At 40.4% G+C, this 23,668-nt stretch overlaps 1 protein-coding gene across 12 annotated transcripts in view; it reads left to right on the top strand.

The window, feature by feature from the left end:
* The window catches only part of TNS3 (tensin 3), a 338,104-nt gene that overhangs the window by 17,193 nt on the left and 297,243 nt on the right, over positions 1-23,668 (top strand). For 2 of the 12 annotated variants that reach the window (XM_043508668.1, XM_038389573.2), the window contains exon 1: positions 20,403-20,766. The exons of 9 other annotated variants lie outside the window; for them this stretch is intronic. The gene's annotated coding sequence lies outside the window, so the exon portion shown is untranslated. Of the gene's footprint in view, positions 1-18,369; positions 18,461-20,402; positions 20,767-23,668 lie in introns of those variants that run through there. One more of the 12 variants, XM_043508670.1, reaches the window with a different exon arrangement.

A 23,668-nucleotide genomic window follows, 5' to 3' on the forward strand; every position in this document is an offset into this window, starting at 1 on the left:
ACCAGCAGGGTTGTTGGTTTTTTTTAATCAGCTATGAAAATGATTTGTTACAGGCCACAGAATCATTGTTAACCAGGTTCCCATCAATAAATGCAATGGACTGCATGGGAAAACGGAAAGCCTGCTTCAGGTGGAGGTTTCTTTTGAGCCAGATGGATGACATTTGAGACCTCAGATGAAAGTGCCAAATGGAAAAAAGGGTGATAATTACAACATCAGCCATAATGCGAACTTTCGAGAAAACAAATGAAATTGTAGGCCATAAATGTCAGTGGCAAAAGTGCACCCAGCAGTCATTCCAAAAAGACATAGTTTCTTCCTATTTAAACAGTAGGATGCTAACCAGATTTGGCCGGAGTGCTTTTTCCACCCCCATCAGCAGGAAACAAGTTGAGGCTTTTGAGGCCCAATACAGCACTGTTGATTGATAGTAAAAGCTACATTGTGCCTTGCCTTTCTCACAGATTTCAGAAAAATCCCACATAGCAATTGTAGATTGTTGACAATACTGGTTTTACTGCACTCACTGCAGCCGCTGAGTTTTTGCTTGTGTGCATTTCACACAAATCCCGACATCCTGAGAGACAAGTCCTTTTGCAGGTGAAAAAACAGCTTCCAGGAGGTGAGGACTGTTTCATCTTTAGATCCTGTCAGATCTATTGGGTTGATAGTCCCCTGGGGTGAAGTCCTGTCTCCACTGAAGTTAATAGCAAAACTCCTATTGACTTCAGTGGGGCCAGAATTTAGAAAACTTAAAGCCTCTTTATAGTTGTCCCTGGCCCTTCTGATGAGGATTTTGCTCTTCAGCCAAGTGCTAACATAGTAGGGTTAGAGAATTAATGAAAAGACCTTCATGATGCCTTTTGAGCTAGAATGGGTCAGAAAAACCGTTCACAGTGTGGTGGTCCCAGCAGTCTCTACAGAAATTAAAGCTGGGAGGTTTCAAAGGGGCCTTATGGCCAGACTTTCAAAGGTCTTTAGGCCCCTAAACTTTCAGAGAGGCACCTCCTGGGAAATTTCAAAAGCACCTAAGCAGGTTAGGCTCCTAATGCCCATTGAAATGATGAGGTAATCAGCCATAGAATTGGAAACACATAGCCTTCTACACATTTCAAACAGGGCTGGCCAACTAGCAGATGGAAATGGATATTTCATGAAGAACAACAAAAGAGAACAATCCCCACCACTTCCCATGCCCTTCCCCCCACATTTTTGTCATAGGGATATTTGTTGTGATTTACTGATGAGTTACTATGGGAAGTTATAAAAATATCCCTTCAAAAATATTAGAGAGAAGTTATGCCAAAACTCTTGCCATTTACCCCAGAGATTGCAGTTCCTATTTTAGAACAGGCAAAGCAATACTATCTATTTCACAAAGGACTCTGATTCTACAGCATAGTCACAAACAAAAAGGAAAAAGCTGTCCATGTTCCCACTTTTTATTGATTTTGAGCCCCTCATTCGTATATTATTTTAAAAAACATCCCTCTCCTGCTGGCTTGAAATGTCCTAATACATATAAACGATTTAATCATTTCCTTCTTTCCGCTGCTTTAACCACACCCTGTGTTAGCACAGGAAAAGAATTTTATCTTCCAGGGCTCACTGTAAGATGAAAGTGGTTGCATTCAGAAGCCAGATGTGCATTTTGATTATTGATCCCCGTAGCTGTATCTGGATTATACAAGCTTCATTTATAGATCTAACTATGCTGGGTAGGGTGGCTGTCTTTATGTGCAATGCCTGACCCCTAAAAACGAGGACAGGGAACAAGTCTAGTCCTTAGAGAAATACAGAGTCAACCGCATGGTCTGTTGTATTGTACCTGCCTCAGAAGCAGTGGTGGATAACCTGTCAATGGTGGGAGGTGGGAGGGTCTTGTTCTTCATTAATCAAAAGACTGCTTGGTAAGAGCAGTAGGTATACTGATAAGAAAAGTCTACAAAATTATTTTTTGTTTTAACCTAAACAAGAGGAGCCCAGGGGAGATCCCAAAGGATAGGGAGCTATGGAAAAATGTGGGATAGGTGAGCTGCCGTAAAGGTGTGTCTGAGGAAACTTTTAGGAGATGGAGTGAAAGACACCCCCAGTTACCCTATAGTGATAGGACTGCAGGGAGAAGAAGAAGAAATGTCGGGGGAGGGGGAAGCAAGGGGGGAAGGAGAGAGAGAGAAAGACTATTTGGAAAACGGGGACAGAAGAATGGAAATACTTGAGGAAGGGGAGGGAAGGTGTTGAGAGATCTGTGGATGGTAGGAAGGAGAGATTGTTAGTTGAGTGTGCAGGGGAAGGGAGATATTCCAGGCAGGAAGGGAAAGATGTGAAGGCTGGGTAAGAAGAGAAAGGGGAAAGTCTGCAGGGAGAAAGGGTAAGAGATTGGGGAGGAGCCAGAGACACCACTCCAAGTGTCAGGGAAATGACCTGAATGAGTAGTAAATGCTTTGCTCTGATCCTTGTGTTAGTAGAAACCTGTCATTCATTATCAGTGAATCCACTGGTTTCTACTGCCCAAAATATGCATTCACGAAAGAAAAATCTTTGAGTTTCTGTTGCAAGTATTGGCAACTTAAGATCCAAAAAACAAAATACAAAACAGAATTAACTACTCTGGGCATAAACTTTGCTGCTGACCTGGGTTAATGGTTACTTTCGCCACCAGAGGGCAGCACAATCTACCAAATTTGCAGGCGTTTATGAATTAGCTGTGTTGACTTGTGTAATAAAGATATAGATAAGCATCCTATACAAAAAGAAGTATCTGAATTTGAAAGGGACACTGTCCTATCACTTTTGAAAACAGAAAGAAAAAACCCTAGGTCCATGCATTTCTTTGTGTGCCTATTTTTCTGTCTTTCTGGAAGAGTAAAGAATTCAATAAAGATGATAGACTACAGGCTTATTGAACTAACCTTTAGACTTGAATATAGAATTATAATATCCTTGTTATCGAATTCTTTAAGATGGCTCAAAAATCCTTATAGAATGTAACAAAATGAAAGCCTTTCTATAAGTTTTGAGAGTAATTCCCATTGGTTTCAATCCCTATTATGTTTTATAGGAATATTCCAAAACAAATGCTATAATCTTCAATTATTCTGAAGGATGTGCACGTGTACTCTCCTGACTGACACATGTCAGTGATAATACATGCAACATATGCAACTCTGTGCTGATGATCACTGTAGAAATATTTAGGATAGATGGTATATGGCATGCAATAAAGGGAGGAGAAAACCTCACTAAGGAAACATTTAGATGTCAATTTTTATAGAGTTACAGCGAAATCTGTATATATTGGTCTGCCTTCTGTCTTTTGAGGCCATCCCAAATGTACTCCACAGTTTCATTTGAAGTCCACTTCCGTTAAGCTGCTAATGTTTGTTGGTCTCTTGAGTAGTCACTTAAGATGGGCTTCAATATATTAAAAAGAGTAGCATAAAAATGTATTTTAAATATTGTGAAAAATACTATCAATTTCCTTTTATTAAGATGGCTTCTACATATGTCCCACTGCGATAGAGAAACATAGGGGTTTTTTTTCTGTTTATCATGTTTCAGACTGAGATTGCCTCTTGTTTGGAAAAAAGGACATCTTGTGAAAGTGACTTTTTTCTTTATTTCTGAAATGTGCTCTTGGCCTTGACCATCACTTCTGGGAAGGGGTTTGAAGTTTCGAGATGAAGTGTTAAAAACTAACTTCTGCTTATTTGGAACAGATTAAATCCAAACTGCATTTCATCTATTCAGATCATTTCATGTTGTCTACTGCTGGTTTATTTGGTTGAATAGTGGTTACTATGAAAGATTTGTAACTTTGCCTCCTTTCACTACTTTTCTGTCCCTGCAGTCCTCCTCCATTAACCCCCTACCTACTCCTCTTCGCATGCTTGTTCTATTGCTTTCTTAGCCACTTATTTTTTGCAAGTATTTATTGTTTTACTAACTGTTGCAGCAGAAGGAAAAAATAAAAGCCTAATCCAATCCCGTGCAAAAAGGCTGTGTTAAAGAATAAGGATGAAATGTGTGCTGAGGGAATTGGCGGCTGTGATTGCAGAGCCCTTGGCCATTATCTTTGAAAACTCGTGGCGAACGGGGGAAGTCCCGGATGACTGGAAAAAGGCTAATGTAGTGCCCATCTTTAAAAAAGGGAAGAAGGAGGATCCTGGGAACTACAGGCCGGTCAGCCTCACCTCAGTCCCTGGAAAAATCATGGAGCAGGTCCTCAAAGAATCAATCCTGAAGCACTTAGAGGAGAGGAAAGTGATCAGGAACAGTCAGCATGGATTCACCAAGGGAAGGTCATGCCTGACTAATCTAATCGCCTTTTATGATGAGATTACTGGTTCTGTGGATGAAGGGAAAGCAGTGGATGTATTGTTTCTTGACTTTATCAAAGCTTTTGACACGGTCTCCCACAGCATTCTTGTCAGCAAGTTAAGGAAGTATGGGCTGGATGAATGCACTATAAGGTGGGTAGAAAGCTGGCTAGATTGTCGGGCTCAACGGGTAGTGACCAATGGCTCCATGTCTAGTTGGCAGCCGGTGTCAAGTGGAGTGCCCCAGGGGTCGGTCCTGGGGCCCGTTTTGTTCAATATCTTCATAAATGATCTGGAGGATGGTGTGGATTGCACTCTCAGCAAATTTGCGGATGATACTAAACTGGGAGGAGTGGTAGATACGCTGGAGGGGAGGGATAGGATACAGAAGGACCTAGACAAATTGGAGGATTGGGCCAAAAGAAATCTAATGAGGTTCAATAAGGATAAGTGCAGGGTCCTGCACTTAGGATGGAAGAATCCAATGCACCGCTACAGACTAGGGACCGAATGGCTCGGCAGCAGTTCTGCGGAAAAGGACCTAGGGGTGACAGTGGACGAGAAGCTGGATATGAGTCAGCAGTGTGCCCTTGTTGCCAAGAAGGCCAATGGCATTTTGGGATGTATAAGTAGGGGCATAGCGAGCAGATCGAGGGACGTGATCGTTCCCCTCTATTCGACACTGGTGAGGCCTCATCTGGAGTACTGTGTCCAGTTTTGGGCCCCACACTACAGGAAGGATGTGGATAAATTGGAAAGAGTACAACGAAGGGCAACGAAAATGATTAGGGGTCTAGAGCACATGACTTATGAGGAGAGGCTGAGGGAGCTGGGATTGTTTAGTCTGCAGAAGAGAAGAATGAGGGGGGATTTGATAGCTGCTTTCAACTACCTGAAAGGGGGTTTCAAAGAGGATGGCTCTAGACTGTTCTCAATGGTAGCAGATGACAGAACGAGGAGTAATGGTCTCAAGTTGCAATGGGGGAGGTTTAGATTGGATATTAGGAAAAACTTTTTCACTAAGAGGGTGGTGAAACACTGGAATGCGTTACCTAGGGAGGTGGTAGAATCTCCTTCCTTAGAGGTTTTTAAGGTCAGGCTTGACAAAGCCCTGGCTGGGATGATTTAACTGGGACTTGGTCCTGCTTTGAGCAGGGGGTTGGACTAGATGACCTTCTGGGGTCCCTTCCAACCCTGATATTCTATGATGTATACAAAACTGGAAATGTTACGGTTGCACATGCAAAGACCTTTCTTTAAAAAATCCTTGGAACTTTCATTAATCCCGAACATTTTTCACGAGATCACCAAAAGGTACGTTTGCGATCTATCTGAGGTAGTCCATAGATTTCAAGTTTCTACCTCAAACTTCCAAGGTGCTACAGCTATTATGAAGAAAGTCATAACTGGGAAAATGTATATTTACTTAATTCACGTATTTCTCAAAAACTGAAGGGGAAAAATGGGCCCTGGGCTATATATAAATCTACCAAATTGCAGCCTTAAAAAAAAAAAGGAAAAGAAAGTCTATAAGCAACTGAAAATAGCCCTAGAAATCCAAACACTTGTTTTAACTGTAGTTGTTGCTATGTACTCTGCTCTTGGTTTCGTAAGCATCTCTCTTACATGCACTACTCATTCATAGGTGGCAGGTTGAAAACTGACTTCCGTAGGAAGGGAGGGCTCATGGTGTCAGGTCCTATTTCCATAAAGTGCTTCTAAAGCATCATAGTGTACTGGAATGATGATTAAAAAATCTTAACGGTTGGTGGTGGCTTGGATTGTGAGCTACTCCCGTACAATGATCTTTTGTATGATATTCCCATTTTGTTATCACTTTCATCTGGTTTCCCTCAACATTTCTGACTCTGTGAACTGGGGATCATGCTTGAGTGGGATGGTGTCAGGTGTCAAGCATTACTCACTGCATATTTAGTACTGCATTACACAAGCTTCCAGTCTGCAGTCTGAGAGAGCCCCAGCTTGCTGGCATTATTCCCAAGGTTATCTCTACCATCTCTACTTCCCCTCTGTTACCAGGGCCAGCATTTAACCCCGGAACTGTGTGGGCTCCATTTGACACAGCAGGAAACAAATGACCTAGAGAGTAGACCTTCTCTACTCTGCTGTGCTTACGACTGAAAATCCCTTTCCTAAATCAGTGAATTTACAAGGTGCTATACAAACCTAGAATAAGATGCTGTCCTAATGCTATAGAATTTCTAAGTTAGCAGGAAAAATGAGAGAGTGCATGTGCGTCAATGGCATATAGACTCTCTTTACCTCAATTGCCACATCATCTCTATAACCCAGAGACACTGGGTAAGAGACACAAGAGTTTCCTTCCCCTAGATGTGCATGTGAGTTGATTCTTGGCTCAGCAAAAGCAAAAAAGAGTTAGTAAGGATTCCCTTCAAAGGTGAATGTTTATAACCAGAAATTAAAATAACCAAAAAGGAAGAGAAACTTTCCCCAGCAGAGGGTTCCTTCCTATGACCCTGGCTGCTTTGTCACAGATATTTTCCCTTTTCTGTCCCCCAAGCAGCCAATTTACAATTCTCCCCCTCAGGAAGGAGGGGAGGGAGGAGCAGACTGAATTAAACCCTTTGTTCATCCGGGGGCAAAGTGGTTACCTGTACCCTGACACCGTGCTGTTCCTTGAATGTTGCAGGAGTGCCAGTGTTGTACCTCAGCAAGAGACACACTTGAGCTCCTGTATAACAACAATCTTTCCTGCTCTAGATGTCCTGTCCTAGATTCCCTTCTATATGGGTTGGACTGCAAAGAGGGTGACAAGGTGAATGCATTTTGTGTTAGGGAAGGAGGAAGAGAGGTGAGTGATTATATTTTAAAAAGTAAGAAAAACAAAAGCCAAGAGTGTGTTTCACCATCCTGGAAGGCCACCAACGCCTGCTTTCTTGTAGCTCATGTTCTGTTTCCTGCGAGAATTGTTACTGCAAATCCCTTCACGATCAGCCGTGTTTTGCATCTATGGTTTGCTGTGAACTACTAGCTTGTCACAGCACTTTACAGGTGTGCCTTTTATAGTAAGATAGATTATGTCGGAGAATAAAAGAAGGGCTGCAGCCAAAGCTGAGTCTGAACACTCCGGCAGCTCTGCATGGAACGGTGTGTAACACATTAACAATCCTAAAACAAGTCTGCCACTGAGCAGAATTTTAAAGAATGGATAATTGTCAATTCAACAGATGTGTGTCCTGTTTTCATAATGAATAACCGTCCCGTGGTGATAAATGTATTCTAGCTTGGATGCCCTTAATGCAGGAAAAATGCTATTGGAATCTTTGTCTCATTTTCAGTGCAAAAGCTTAGCTGCTTTAAAAGTCCATTTAATTCTCTTCCTCCCCACATGCTTTTCCCACTGCCTTCATTCTCTCCTAGGTGGGAATAAGTCACTTAAAGTTTCCTAATCTGCTGCCAAAACTCATTGTCTCTTGCCTAGCCCTGTTACCTGCATCAGGAATACCCCAGCATGGAAAGAAGAGCCACAGTCTATGTTGTGTGGCTTTCTACAGTGGGTTTGGGTGAAGAGAAAATCAAGAAGAACCTAACTGGCATCCCATGCCCCACTTCATCTACCATCGGTGCAGTCATGTGGATATAGAGGGCAGCACAGAACCTTGACTGTTTTAGGCCCAAGGTTGAACGACTCTCTCCCACTATGCACTAATTTATCAGTTGGGTTGTCTCTAGCCAATGGCAAGATCTTCTTGTTTTTGGGGCACCATCTATAGACCAGCTTTCCTGATAACTGCCAACCCTTGCATCCCCTTCCCCAGCTTTCTTTAAATATTGGTGTGAAATCTTTGTATGGTAGAGGCCAATCCCCCCTTCATCATTTTCTTTTGCCTATTATGGTTATTTCTGGCAGATAAGCTGCTTTTCCTGGGCACTGGGACCAGTTTTGTTTTAATTTTTTGTAGTTTGTGCTAGTATCCCACATACTTTGGTGCTATCAGGAGGAATCACTAAATAATGGATTCGATCACAATGGTAGTTACTGAATTTCTGAAGTTTTTCTAATTACTATTTTATTTATAAAGCACTGATAATATACTCCACAGTGTACACAACCCAAATAAACTCTATCCTAGAGAAGGCTTTACCCTAAAGAGCTTACAGGTTAGAACACAGGCAAGATTTGAGGCCCTGAAAGACCCCATGGCAGGTGTTGTTTTTCCCATTTATATGTTGGGGTGAAGAAGGCAGTTGGCTGATAGGGTGTTTGTGGACCATGCAGGAATTCAAAATTTGTCAGGTCAAAATGTACAGCTCAGTTTTGCAGCTAGGATGCATTATTCTAGGATGATCAGAATAAGCATCCAAGCTGTCATTGTTAGCGTTTTGATTTGGAAAAGGAAAAATAAAACACTTAATTTAGAGAGATTCTTTTCTCAGGTCTGAGCAGTAATTATCGATATTTCCAGTGTACAAAAGGCAGCTGTTGATTCCGTCTGTGATATTGCTGCCATTGGTAGTTTATCAGTGGTTTTTCCATTGAATTAACTGGGAAGTAGCTAGTATGGGTAACACCATATCACAGATATTTCCAGGAGCTGGGACCATGTTACAAGTGAGCTTTTTCCCTCCCTGGTTTTCCCAAGAAAGAAAAGTTCTTCCTTATTACTTTGCTGTGTTTAAGTAGAGTGAGATAACTGGTTACTAGGCAGCATTATACTCTTGAGAGATATTTAACTTAGTTTTTTTCTCATTTTCCTTTCTCTTACACATGTCTGTGTTTCATTTGTGTTACTGTGTGCCTCAAGGCCCTAGCTTGTTAGGCACTGTACACACATGTCCTTCCCCTTGAATGGGTTGGAAAGTGTATATGGGGTTTGGGGGAGGGGAGAAATAGGTGTATATGGAACGTGGCCAAAGATGCAGGGTGGAGCAAATTCATGGACAATTATAAAAAAAAAACTAGGAGATATTTTTTTAACTTGATTCAAAAATGGAGAAGAAGGTGTCATGGGATATGTAAGGGTGATGTGGGCCCAGTCTGATGTGAGGCTGTAGTCTACCTGCTATGGTTGTTATATCAAGACCATTCAGCAATCTGAAATGACCAGTGGTCTTAGTTTCTCCTGAATAGGTGTTTCAATCACAAACCCCAACTCAAATGGCACTGATTTAGCACTTTCAGGAGAAAGGGCAAGGATGGAACGAGCAGCTAAGTTTCTCCCTTCTCTCATCTACAGGTAGCTTCCACTGAGAAGGGTTGAGACACCTGGGTAAGGCACTGTGGGGAAGCTTGTGTTGTCATTGCCCATGCTCTATCTGGTTCATAACCTTCCTTCCCACAAGAGAATTTCTTTATTTGGCTTCAGCTACATCATGACAAAACAATGTGCACAAGACCACGTTGTTTCTTCATTCCTGTACATCTAAAATGCAGAGCAGTGGTTAGCAGAACTCCTCAGGGTACAAGAATAGAGGCTGCAAGGTGTGGAAACCAGAGGTTTTCTTGTCCACAGTTGCAAACAATAACACTTTGTATTGTTTTCCTTAGGGGATACTTTTTTTTGCAATCTTGTTTAACAGTTCTGGATTGAATTTCTTTGTTAAGGCAGAAATATGAATGAATCATTAAAGGGCAAAAGCTGCCCTGCTGTAATTCACTGCATAGCCAAAACTGATGTCCTTCCTTGATGTGCCAAAAAACTGATTTTTTTAAACTTGTTAGTTCAGTCAAGGTATCTGAATATGATTGAAAAGCCCTCTAAACACTTATTATGATTTTGCACCTGTGAAGTCAATGGGGGTTTTACTTCAATGGGTGCAAGGATTGATTGCTTAAGTCACATGGTATGTTTTCTGCTGCCTGGATGACTGAATATTTTTTAATTTGGAGGTAACATCATCAACATCATCACAATTAATTAACTAAATAACAGACATATAGGAATTACTCTTGTTTGCACATACATATATTGGATTGCGTGTGAATACCGGCTCATTCATTCCTTCTAAACAAAAACCCATTCACAAGAATGCCCATTACAGCAAAGCAGGTCAAACCGAATGACCATTTGGCATTTGAACACATGAATGGGAATAATACTTTTTCAGCATCCAACCAGTTGCAGGTACTGATAAAACACCTAAGGAAGCTACCTGGCTTTGAAGCTGAGCACATGCTTAAGTGCTTTGCTTGATGGTGGTCCTGATAATGATGCTATGATTTCACAACACGTTGCACAGGACTAGATGCATTTCAAATTGCTTGAGTTTCAGTAGCTAAGATTTCAATAACTTTTCCTACTCAAGACAAAACCTGTGCAATATTAAGAGAGTCAAGATAATCCTAAATGCAACTAATGGTGTTGGCAACTCATGGTGTTATTCTGAGTCTCACCATCGTTAGTGTTTTTCATAAAGCCCAACCGCCAAGAGTTAAATAAATGATAATATCAGTTTTCATTTAAATAAACAGCAAGTTTTTAGCTTTCACAGTTGTGGAGAAAAGCTTGAAAATGTGACCTTTCCAGGCATGACACTAGAAGACAAAGAAAAGGAAATCAAAATGTATATTAAAAAACAGGATTTTGGGGAGCCTGGCTCATAATTAGGGCCCTGCTAAATTCATGGCTGTGAAAAATGTGTCATGGATCATGGATTCTGGTCTCCCCTGTAAAATCTAGTCTTTGTGGACTTTTATACTATACTACAGGGTAAAAGTATATACAAAAGTACACAATGTTTCTCAAACCGGGGTTCCCAACTCAAAAGAGGGTTGCAGGGCTATTGTAGGGGGGTCACAGTATTGCCACCCTTACTTCTGTGCTGCTGCTGGCGGCGGCACTGCCTTCAGAGCTAGGAACCTGGCCAGCAGCCACTGCTTTCCAGTCACCAAGCTCTGAAGGCAAGGCAGAAGTAAGGGTGGCAATACCACAACCCCCCTACAATAGCCTTATGACTCCCTCTTGGGTTGGATCCCCCAGTTAGAGAAACGCTGAGTCTTAAGGGTTTTCCATGTCTATATTTTGCCATTTTTAAATACGTATTCATGTTTTGTTACAGTACCATGAAATTTAAGATTTAAATTTCTGAAATTTTCTGAAACTGAAATTCAAGATTTTTAAAATGCTGTGGCTGTGAAATTTATGAAAATGGACCATGAATTTGATAGGACCCTACTCATGATTTTGAACACATAGGGATGGAATGCTCGTCTAGCTAGCATGTGCTAGCTAAGCCTGACCTAAGCTCATCCACTCTTCCTGCTCAAGACAAAACCTGTGCAATGCAGAGAGTTAAAATAACCCTAAAAGGCATGTTCCCCCTAAATCTTCTGAACAAATGAACATTACAATACTAAATGTGACACTGGGGGAAAATTACTTGGAAAAAGAAAACCACAATGTCTGAATCATATAGTTAGCCCAGCATTGTACATCTGCCTGTAATTGCTGTAAGCAGAGGAATATCCAAATTAGCAACAAGCTCAGTATCTGAAATATTAAATACTTTGTTTATTGCTCAAGGGATCTGAGAGTGGGTTAACTTCCCAATTTTTGGGGCCTTGATTCTGCCACCCTTACTCTGACAGAAAAGCACCTTACTATTCTGGTAATCCCATTGCTTTGAACGGCGCTAATCATGGAATAAAGTGGTAACATGATGAAGGTAGCAGGCTCAGACCTTTTACAAGTTTTGATGTGCATCAGCTGTGCTGTGTGGATTTTGCTATCTTGCAAACAGGACTGAACCACAATGACTTTTAGCTTTTGCTGTATTTTTGGTGCCCAAGGCCAGTGGTTTTCAACCTGTGGTCTGTGGATCCCACGGGGTCTGCAGACTATGTCTAAGTTTTCCAAAGGGGCCCACACCTCCATTTGAAAATTTTTTAAGGATCTGCAAATGAAAAAAAGTTTGAAAACTGTTTGCTGTGACTAGGAAAAGTGGGTGAGTTTTATTTGGGTTTGCAGTGGTGCCAGCTCTTGTGATTTTACCGTGAGTCTCACAATATTCAGTGTTTTTCATAAAGCCCCAGCTCCAGGAGTTAAGTAAATACACAAAAACCTCAGCTGTCATTTAAATAAAAAGTAAATTTCTAGACTTTGTGATTGTGGGAGAAAAGCTTGAAAGTGTGACCATTCCGGATTCCAAAACCAAAAGGCAAAGAAAAGGAACACCAAATACATTTACAAACCTCTCATGATTGTTGACTCAATCGCGTTACTTGGCGGGGGTTGGCTCGTGGTTTTGAACAATTGGGGATGGAGTGCTGGACTAGTTAGCATGTATCAGCTAAGCCTAACTTAAACTCAATTGCTTTTCCTTTACTACTGTGTAGTAGATCCAGGTTTGAACCATTTTCTTCTTCTTTTTTCTTGGTAAAATTTACTGGTTTGATGATAAGAATCTGGACAAAGGACTATGGTCTGTCAACCTTTAGGGCCTAATGCATGGTCTATCTATCTCTTTTCTCAGGTGTTTGTTGTGGCTGAGGCTAGCTGCAGAATGGGGTACGTCAACTGTTTCAGAGGAGTCTTTCCTTTAGTTGACTTTGTTCATGACAAGTGTATATTATTTTAAAAAAATATGGTGCCTGCACCCTGTGATGCAGTAATTGTTCCCATTCTATATATTAAAAGGCAAGTGTGCTATATGTGCATAATATGCCATGTGTACATAGGGCAAGACTATGGAGTGGTTAAGGCACTCCCTTCTAGCCCTGCATTGTCAGTTACGGGGGGACAGCAAACCCCAGCACAGGTGAGCAAGGAATGGGTGGAGGTGAGCAAGGAATGGGTGGAGCCAAGACTCCTCCCTCACCTCCAATTCTCCAGCTCAAGACAGCTGAGTCAATACAGAAGGGAGAGTAATTGGCATCTGATTATGGGCCCACTTGAACCGATGGAGAAACCAGAGAAGTTATGGTGACTCTGAATTACAATTCTCTTCTCTGGGCTGCTCCTCAGGTGACACAGCTCTGCACCTCCCCAGCTTGTGTATATATACCATTGAAGTTGGTGGAACTATGCTGATTTACACTAGCTGAGAATCTGGCTCCAGGTCTCAATTCAACCCATAATATGCAAAGGCAAGTTTTGTGTTAGCTGCAACCATGCTTCCTCATTTTGAGCAGTACCTTAGCCCCACTGATATATCAGTGTGAGTGAAGGTGGCAGAAGCTAGCCCTCAGAGATAGCAAGCAGCAGAGCAGCATGTTAGAGCCCCCTTGTGGGAATGATTAATCAGTGAGAAGAGACTCTTTTCCCCCCCTCCATTTAAATGCATTAATTAAGCTAGTTTTTGTGTAAGAAATGTTTTATAATAAAGTTACATTAGAATGCTCCCTCCCCCAGGAGTAGAGAGAAAAATCTTTGTTTCCCTCTATAGATTCTGGTTGGCATGTTTTCCTCTATGAATTCAAGGGGCAGATTTGATCTTTCAAGTTTTATAATAGTGTGCTGTAGCTCACGAAAGCTTATGCTCTAATAAATTTGTTAGTCTCTAAGGTGCCACAAGTACTCCTTTTCTTTTTGCGAATAACTGGTATGCTGACTATAACTCTTCCTTGTCATCTAAATCTCTCCTGGTTTTGGTTTGCCTTACGGATCTCTTTTGCAGGATCAAATAGCAGCCATGAAAAGACAGCAACATTATTGTTTTCTCCCTTGTTCATACGCACTTTTGTTGTTCCTCTCTCCAGTTTTCTTACAGTTAATTGGTTTAGGGAAGTTTCCTGGCATTAAAAATATGGGGCCAAATTCTATCTTTTGTTATGCTGTTGTAACCACACTGAAGTCACTGGGGTTTCAGCAGTGTAGCTGAGAAAAGAATTCAGCCCCACAGAGTGGAGGGCAGTGTGAGCCTAGACAAACAAATGTTAGGTGGAGGATGGAAGGAAACATTTCATTTAGAAACTTTGACGCTCGTAGGTGACAGAGAAGAAAACATTTCTGATTTTTCTCTGCATCAGTGTTGGTTCCTGAGCCCTGGAGGCTGACGTATCAACCAACAGGAAGAGATTTTGAAGTTCTTAACGATAAAAATAGTTTTAAAAAGGCCTTGCTGGATTTCCCTCTCATAATGTAGATTTAGAGGTTGGGCTTTCCCCTGAATCATGTCATCATGAATCAGAGCGTAGACATCAGCTCCCCTGAGGAGAGGAATTACTAGCCCTGTAATCCAAATGAATGATAGATGAGGTCATCAGATCCTGAGCCTGCTGGTACAATTTACACCAAAATGAAAACAGATAGTAAAAATTAATGCCCTGCACAACTATGGAACAACGGGAGTAGGATAGAGACTCTTTGGGGCAGGGACTATGGATCTATGCCTTCCAGAGAGCTCAGCACACAGCGATTTCACATATAATATCTATCTAAAACTAATAATACACCCCAGATCAAATAGATTCTTCGTTTATAGAATATAAATGCTGTGACTGCATCTACCTTTATTTAAAGGTTTTCATTATATCTATCTAATCTATCTATCTATCTATCTATCCTTTCTGGGCCAAGGGCGAAAAAAACAAACAATCCCCTGGTCTTGCTCCTTCCGATGAATGAGATTAGGTTTGGCAGAATTTGATTTTTATTTTTTATCATTTCTATGGACAATATTGATGTTTATTTTAAGCATTTTTCTATTTGTATTAATTTTCACAGTTGTACAAAATTATGAGGGGATTAGACAATTATTTAATGATGCATTGAAATTCAAAAACAATTAAAGCTTTTTAATTTAGGTTCTGAAGCAGAATTCTTCTTTGCTTATCTGTAAATCTCCATTATCATCAATTGGCAAAAAATAATCTGTTTGTGTTTGCAGTGAAAACTACATTGAGTGACATTTAACAATACAAATCTGGTCTTTCAAGCCTAAATATGATGTACAGGATATAAAACAGTGGTACACTGAAGCTGACCAGTATCTGGATTTTTATTCATCCTAGTCTTGATTCTCCCTTTTCTTGTACCTTGTGAAGCCATCTGTACCTGCGCAAAGTGAGTGTAAAACACTGCCATTTTGGAATGGTAGTTTTTTACACTAATGTTGCACTGGTGTATGATAACAAGAAATGCAGAGCAGTGAAGAATGTAGCTCCTTGAGTGTTGAGATCGTCTGCAATCATTCTGTGTATGGAGCTCCAGATGAAGTCCTGTGGGAAACTTTCAGGATCTAGCCCAAATCTAGGAACGGGTGATAAAGGAGTGCAAACTTAATACTTTTCTTTTAATTTTCTACCATCTCCTCCAGCCAGTCTCCTCACCAAGTCACCACATCCATTTAACTCATCCACTACTACCAAACCACTGTTGAAAAAGCGGGGGGCGGGGAGGGAGTGTTAGCACTTGCATTGTTGCTACCCTCATCAGTGTCTTGGAGGCTAGGGTGCAGCTTTTAATTTTTAACTTTTAGTTTAACTTGGCAGGCAATTCCAAATTCCCCTATTTCCCAAAGTCCTTTTTTTTCTTTTTAATGTTGATTTTATTGGATTCAAGATAAACAAAAAGAGAAATAGTTTCAGAGAGCTAAAGGGTACCAAAGTGTTTTCTAGATGTCCGAAAACTGTATTATATGGTACTAACAACTGTATTTCACAAATACTTAGTTTTGTATTTCTTCTTACAAATTAATAACTAACATAGTAAATTAGAAACCATTAATAATAAACTTGCCCTCACATCCAAATAATCTTCATGATGAATTTAAATACAAAATACTACTGAGACATGTTGATTGTCTTGAAGATATTGCAGGGGTATTGAAGGTGATAGACAGATTTATCATCTTTGAAGATCCTAAGATATTTATATGTACACCTAATGGTTTAGAGAACTTTCTTTTGCACTCACTAGTTGGTCATTTTTGGAAGGTTAAGGTAGGTTTAGATTTTATGTTGCTGCATCCATAAATTGTTGATAGTGGATTTAACAAAAATAGACATTGTGTTCTGTATACTTAAGTTAATGCGAGAACATTGGTTTTGTAGGTAATTCCCAGAATGTATAATACAGAGATAAACACCAAATCAGTTGCTAGTTTGGAAATAGAATCTCAGGGTTGGAAGGGACCTCAGGAGGTCATCTAGTCCAATCCCCTGCTCAAAGCAGGACCAATCCCTAACTAAATCATCCCAGCTAGGGCTTTGTCAAGCCTGATCTTAAAAACCTCTAAGGAAGGAGATTCCACCACCTCCCTAGGTAACCCATTCCTGTGCTTCACCACCCTCCTAGTGGAAAAGTTTTCCCTAATATCCAACCTAAACCTCCCCCGCTGCAACTTGAGACCATTACTCCTTGTTCTGTCATCTGCTACCACTGAGAACAGTCTAGATCTATTCTCTTTGGAACCCCCTTTCAGGTACTTGAAATCAGCTATCAAATCCCCCCTCATTCTTCTCTTCTGCAGACTAAATAATCCCAGTTCCCTCAGCCTTTCCTCAAAAGTCATGTGCTCCAGCTCCCTAATCATTTTTGTTGACTCTTTCCAACCTATGAAATGGTGGATTAATGCCCCAAATCGGCATAAGCAATGGCAGCTCTGTAAACAGTGCAGGAGTGCAGTTGACTGATAATCATGTATGTGATATCATAAATGGGGATCGGGAGTCACTTTAGTCAAAATTGAAGAAAAATCATGGAATCACAGCAGTGTAGGGCTGACCTGGAGAGGGCATGTAGTTCAGCCCTGACAGCTGTTTATCTACCCTGGTTTTAAAACCCTGCAGTGACGGGGATTCTGCAGCCTTCCTTGGAAGACTGTTCCAGAGCTTTACTCTCTTTAGAGTCAGAAAGTTTTTCCTAGAATCTAACCTAAATCTCCCTTGCTGCAGATTAGGCCCAATAATGCTTGTGCATCTCCTTTCAGATAAGGGGTTAACCATAGGGCCCATAATCCTTTATCCCACCCTGCACTAGCAGTGATTCTCTCAAAAATCAATAGGAACATGTCGGGGTCCATTTTACAGAGTCCCAGCTCCCCTGCAACTTCCATTCTGCCTAATGGGACTTGCCACATTTTGTAATAACTGCTACTGTACCTGGGTCGTCTCCTTCATGAACTCCTGAAACAGTCACTATTGCTCCACCTGCCAGCCCAGTATAGCTTGTTGCTCAGTTTGCTAAGAGGGCCTTCAGTGACCTCTCCATCTCTTTCTGTTGGTCTACCAGCCATCACATTAGCTCCTTCATCTTTTCCAGATTCAGTCTGTCCTCTCACAGGCTACCTCTCAAGCTTTCCTGGTTCTGGCTGACAAATGGGTCATAGATAAGTCCACGCTCACCAATGGACTCTCCCCTTTCTCTCCAAGTTTTCCAAACCAAATAGATGCACCTTTTTTTTCTCCATCTTTTTCCCTCCTACCCCTTCACACACCTTTTTTTTTTTAACCAGGAAAATGAAAGATTAAAAACAACTTTTTATAATGCAATGTTTAGACTGAAATACTCAAATGTTACTTAATTTCTTTCTGGCTTTCTTTGTTAGAGACACCACCAAATTGAAATCTCGTCAATGAGGGTGGAAGGGAGTTATAAGTAATTTTTTTTTTAAGAAGCAACCCTAGTTTTTTAATTTCCTAATATTTGCATGGTTGAAGAGTTTTTCAGAAATTAACAAAAATGAACACTATTTTTTTGCATTTTCTGTATAAAAATGTCTCTTTTGGAGCTAATATTTGCATATATGTAGTACTGCCATCCTCAAACATTCAAAAATCACAAGTCAGGCCCCCACAAATCATTAGATTGACTTAAAATCATGAAATTTTAAGAATAGATTTTGTGTTGCTTTATTTGCCTTCTGTTTTTTGTTCGAGTCCTGAGGGTTCATGTTTTCCAGCTTTTCTTTGCAACCAGGAGGTCTAGAACCTAACGTGTTTTTTGTTTGTTCGTTTGTTTGTTTTTTAATGAAAGCCAAAATTCTCTCAAATCACGTTTCCAGGACTGTGTTAGACTTGGCACCATCCTGAAGGGGCTGAGTGTGTGTACCTGTGCATTGCTGATCAAAAGATTGATCCCATTCCCAGAGAATCTTGGCTGATTTGAGGCTCTTTTGTGTTACTTAGACCCAGTCCATGTTGTGGGGTCCGACTGAACTGCACCATTCCAGAAGAAGCTGTAAGAGAAACTGTGCAAACAATCTCCAAGAGCTCTGAAGTGCACAGGGGAGTATATATGCTACTACATCACTGAAGGGATTGTCATATGTTCCTTTACCTCTCTTGGCAAGGGCAGAGAGAAGGGATAGAACAGGATGAACACAGGAACTGTGATTGTGTCTAGATTCTGCACACGATGGGGCTCATTTGTGCCTGTCCATCCAGCTCACCAACACAAAGGCCAGCTGCTGTCTTGCCCTTGTAAAATACAATCCTACGGTGTATAAGGTGAGGTATTTCCAGGAGAGATAAAGATGTATTAATGCCATCATACAAGACACTGATAAGACCACATCTGGAATATTGAGTACAGTTCTGGTCCTCCATGTTCAAGAAAGATTAATTCAAACTGGAACAGGTGCAGAGAATGATCATGATCAGGAGAATGGGAGGGCCTATCTTAGGAGATGTTTCAGAGTAGCAGTCGTGTTAGTCTATATTCGCAAAAAGAAAAGGAATACTTGTGGCACCTTAGAGACTAACAAATTTATTAGAGTATAAGCTTTCGTGAGCTACAGCTCACTTCATCAAATGCATCCTATGAAGTGAGCTGTAGCTCACGAAAGCTTATGCTCTAATAAATTTGTTAGTCTCTAAGGCGCCACAAGTACTCCTTTTCTTTTTATCTTGGGAGAGGAGACTAAAAGAGCTTGGCTTGTTTAGTCTAGCAAAACAAAGGTTGAGAGGGGATATAATTGCTCTCTATAAATACTTAAGAGGGGTAAACACTAGCCAGGGAGAAGAGCTATGTAACCTAAAGGACAATATTGGCACAAGAGCAAATTGGTATAATAAGGTTCAAAAAAGAACTACATAAATTCACGGAGCATAGGTCCATCAATGGCTATTAGCCAGGATGGGCAGGGATGGTGTCCCTAACCTCTGTTTGCCTGAAGCTGGGAACGGGCAACAGGGGATGGATCACTTGACCATTACCTGTTCTGTTCATTCCCTCTGGGGCACCTGGCATTGGCCACTGTCAGAAGACGGGTTACTGGGCTAAATGGACCTTTGGTCTGACCCAGTGTGGCCGTTCTTATGTTCTTAAACTGGTCATGAATACATTTAGGCTGGAAATTAGAAGCAAGTTTCTAACCATCAGAGGAGTGAAGTTCTGGAAGGGTCTCTGAACAGGAGCAGTGGGGGCAAACAACCTAACTAGTTTTAAGATGGAGCTTAATAAATTTATGAACATGATTGTAGGATGCTATAGCAGAGGACTCACTGACCTAGGAGGCCATTCCAGTTTTATGTTCCTATGTAAATGAGACTACAGTGTTCTTGGGATTCTAGCTCCCTCCTTGTTGGTCCAGTACTAAGCACACTGACATGTCTCAGTGAATAGTTTATCTATCTTTTATCTTGGGGTTTTCAATTCACTCATCATAGCACCCATTTCCACATATCTGAGTGCATAATTCATATATATTATGGGTAAAATTTCAAAAGCACCTGAACAATTTAGAAGCCTAAATTCCACTGAAAGTCTTTGGGACTGACGATGCTAAATGACTCAAGTGCTTTTGAAAATGGCTTGTTTGCACTTTTGAAAATATTACCCATTTTGTATAATAGTAGCAGTAGTACATTAATGCAACAAGAACTAATGCAACAAGAAACCAGGGAAGAACTACAGTGCCATTAATCCTTTCCTCTTCTATGGAATATTATAATGCATTCCACAGGTTTCCTTGGATATACAGAATTTGTGCTTACTAACTGCGTGGTGTCCTCTAACCAAGTGCATAATGTAAGATAATAATACAATGTTAAGGAGAGAGTTTATCAGGAGCCGTCACGGAAAGATTTAGGTAATAACTTAAAGAACTAACAACGTGACTTTTCAGAGTTTGTCTGATTTATGACATGCTTGTTTGCCTGTGTTATCTGGAGTGGCCCCTGTACTGGGAAAGCAATCAAAGAGGCCTAGGGGTGGGGTGGTGAGACCAGAGATTGTAACAGCTTCCTAGAGGGGGCTGCAGCTGCTGGATAGAAGTGCCATGCGATCAGAGCAAAGCCAGAGGGGTTGTCTGATTGTACCGTTGCTGCTTTCAGAATCAGACTTTTCCTAAAGACGATTGGAAAGTTATCGGAACTCTGTCCCAACTCCTGTTCCCTCTCAACTTTGCTTTGGAAAATCTGGAGATTCTTTCCCCACAGAAAGACTGTAGGAGATTTTTTTTTTTTAAGTTAGTGGGTTTATTTCTGCTGGATTTCTTCTTCCTTTTGCCGAGTTGCTGTCCTGTAGCTGGTGTGCTTGGTGGATGAGGAAGGAGCGTGCATACTTGGGAACTGTGCAGAAAGGTAAAGTCCAGCAATGCATCTACTCCTGATTTGAAAACATTACTCCTGTTTAATGTGATAGCACTGTAGGTGGATGTTGCACGGGGCTTTACTTATGGCTGGGCTTGTTATAGGTAAAGTTGTGATCTCAGTCTTTTGAGAGTGATCTGTAGAACAATGTATTGTGAAATCTAATAGTTTTCATGCCTTCTCTGTCAGCTCAAGATATTCGGCTGATTTATTCATGCAGTTGAATAATGTTTTTAAGAAGGGAAATCTTTTGTGGTCGTGGGATTCAGCTTTCACGTGTGCAGTAAGAGGGTCAGTCCCTTTTCTAGAGGATTAAGATAGTCCACCCCCCATCCCCCGCCTTTCAACTCCCCCTTCCCAGTATAGTCATTAATCCATTGACATAAGCATGGAGTGTGTGTATGTGTATGCGTATGTGTGGGTTTTATATTCTAACTACCAAAGGTTAAATCTTTTTTTTTCTGGTGTTTCATCTGTTTTTATATGTTTGAGTCAACTTAAATTACAGTAAATCTGTCCTCAAAAGGTGAGAGGAAATTAAAAAAAAATACATAGTCTAGAAGGGTTTAATTGTAATCATGACTAATAGCGCTCTCTCACTCTTTAAAGCAGTGGTTCTCAACCAGGGGTACGCGTATCCCTGGGGGTATGCAGAGGTGTTCAGGGGGTACATCAACTCATCTAGATATTTGCCTAGTTTTACAACAGGCTACATAAAAAGCACTAGTGAAGTCAGTAGAAACTAATGTTTTGTACAGTGACTTGTTCATACTGCTCTATATGCTATACACTGAAATGTAAATACAATATTTATATTCCAGTTGATTTATTTTATAATTGTATGGTAAAAATAAGAAAGTAAGCAATTTTTCAGTAACAGTGTGCTGTGACACTTTTGCATTTTTATGTCTGATTTTGTAAGCAAGTTTTTTTTCAAGAGAGGTGAGATTTGGGGGTACACAAGACAAATCAGACTCCTGAAAGGGGTACAGTAGTCTGGAAAGGTTGAGAGCCGCTGCTTTAAAGTGTTTCTTAAGAGCCAAGGCTTTACTCTTTTCTGAGCATGTAGATCACTGGGAAAGGGGAGTACACAATGGATTTCAATGAAGTTAGGAGCCAGGGGGTTATGGTGTATGGCATAAGATTCCCCTTTATTTAATGAAGCACCTACTGATGAGATTTTGCTATAGCATTTCCACTAGTGAAATGGTTTTCACTGCAATGGGGAAAAAATAAGTGTGAGGAATAAACATACTGGCTGCTGTTTTATGTGAAAGTCCAAGGTTGTGGTTTGGTTTTGTTCTGTTTTGTGGGAGGATAGGAGGAGAGAATTTCCTTTAACATAATGGGAAATATTCAATGGTGTATATATGTGAACGCAACCCTAGTAAAGCCAATGGAATTGTACAGGTGTAATAAAGGGCAGAATTTGGTCCAGGGCATATTTAAAATATACATTGTTAACAATGCTGCTGGTCTGGGCAAATGAGATTTGACTCAGTCCATATTCAGGCTTCTAACAGGATGAACGTATGCATTTTGGATAAGAATGTATTCTCCAAGGGAGGGAAATATGATTTTTGTTCCCCGGTTTCATTAATTTCAATGTGTATGTTGGTTAAGGAGAAAAATCAGCTTTCAAACAATTCATTCCCAGACTTCAGAAATTGTGACAAAACTTTCATTTACAGTTTGAACATTTGAAAGGCAAAACTGAGTCTGCAATATGTTTAACAGTTATGTGATACTTTACACACTATACTGAGCTATTGTTCTGTGTGGACACAATTATAACAAATCAGTTGTCCAGTGCTTTAAAGAAGTCACTGGGAGTCTTTGCCCATGAGGACTACAGGATCAGGCCCAGAATCTCTTTTCTGGCCTCTTGAAAACTATCTCAAATGACAGACAGCTTTCAAAATATATGTTAAGCAAGAATGTACCTTTGACAGCCTTGGCTCTAAAGCCACTGTCATATGAATTGGAAGGATCTCTAGTTTATTGGAGTTTGTTCTGAGCTGTGAGAAATCATGACTCAACTCAAATATTTTATTTCAAAACATAGGATCAGGTGATAAATACAGCATTTTGTACCATTCAAAATACTGCTTTGTTTTTTTAATACTGTTTGCATGTTAAGCAGTTTGTGATTTTTTCTACTCTAAGCAGTGCCTGGTCATTACTTTGTAAAAGCTGTGTTTAGGTTTTACATGCTATGAATTTTGCAACAATATGAGGTAAAAGAACAGTATATAAGGAAGCATGCTTTATGTGTTTATTTGAAATTTGGTAGGACACTTCTGCATATTGCTAAATACTCAGTTGTCTATGTTTGTTATATAAAAACAAAGCTGTTGCTGGAAATTAATCATAGTTATTGTATACGTCAATCTAACAGAGGGCCCATCCTGCGTCCGTTGAAACAAACAAGATTTTTGCCACTGATTTCAACTGGAGCAGTAATAGTCCCAGAATTTGGAGTCATAGAATATAGGGATATTGGTAACTGTGTTTCTTAATATTACAGAGCTAGAAAGGGGTTGTTTGTTTCAAACCGAAATTAATTAAATTTAATAGCTAATGCTTAGCGGAATGCTTATTAACTCCTTGATTGCTTAGGTACATGTGCTCAAGAATCAACATCTCATTTCCAAGGATTTCCCACAGGTTAAATTCTAGCACATTCAGGTTTCCTACTACATATGCATATGCCACAAAGAACAATTATTTAAACATATAGTGGCCCCAAACAATTCAGCCATTACAGTTTCCAAGTTAATCTGAACTACCTATATGCAGTTCATACATTTCCTGTTATCTTTCACAACTAAATGTTAGGGATTTTTTTTTTTTTATTCAGAAACTGGGTACTCATAATCAGACCTATTTTTTC

This window comes from Dermochelys coriacea, chromosome 2, assembly GCF_009764565.3.
Source record: "Dermochelys coriacea isolate rDerCor1 chromosome 2, rDerCor1.pri.v4, whole genome shotgun sequence".
NCBI classification, from domain to species: Eukaryota; Metazoa; Chordata; order Testudines; family Dermochelyidae; genus Dermochelys; species Dermochelys coriacea.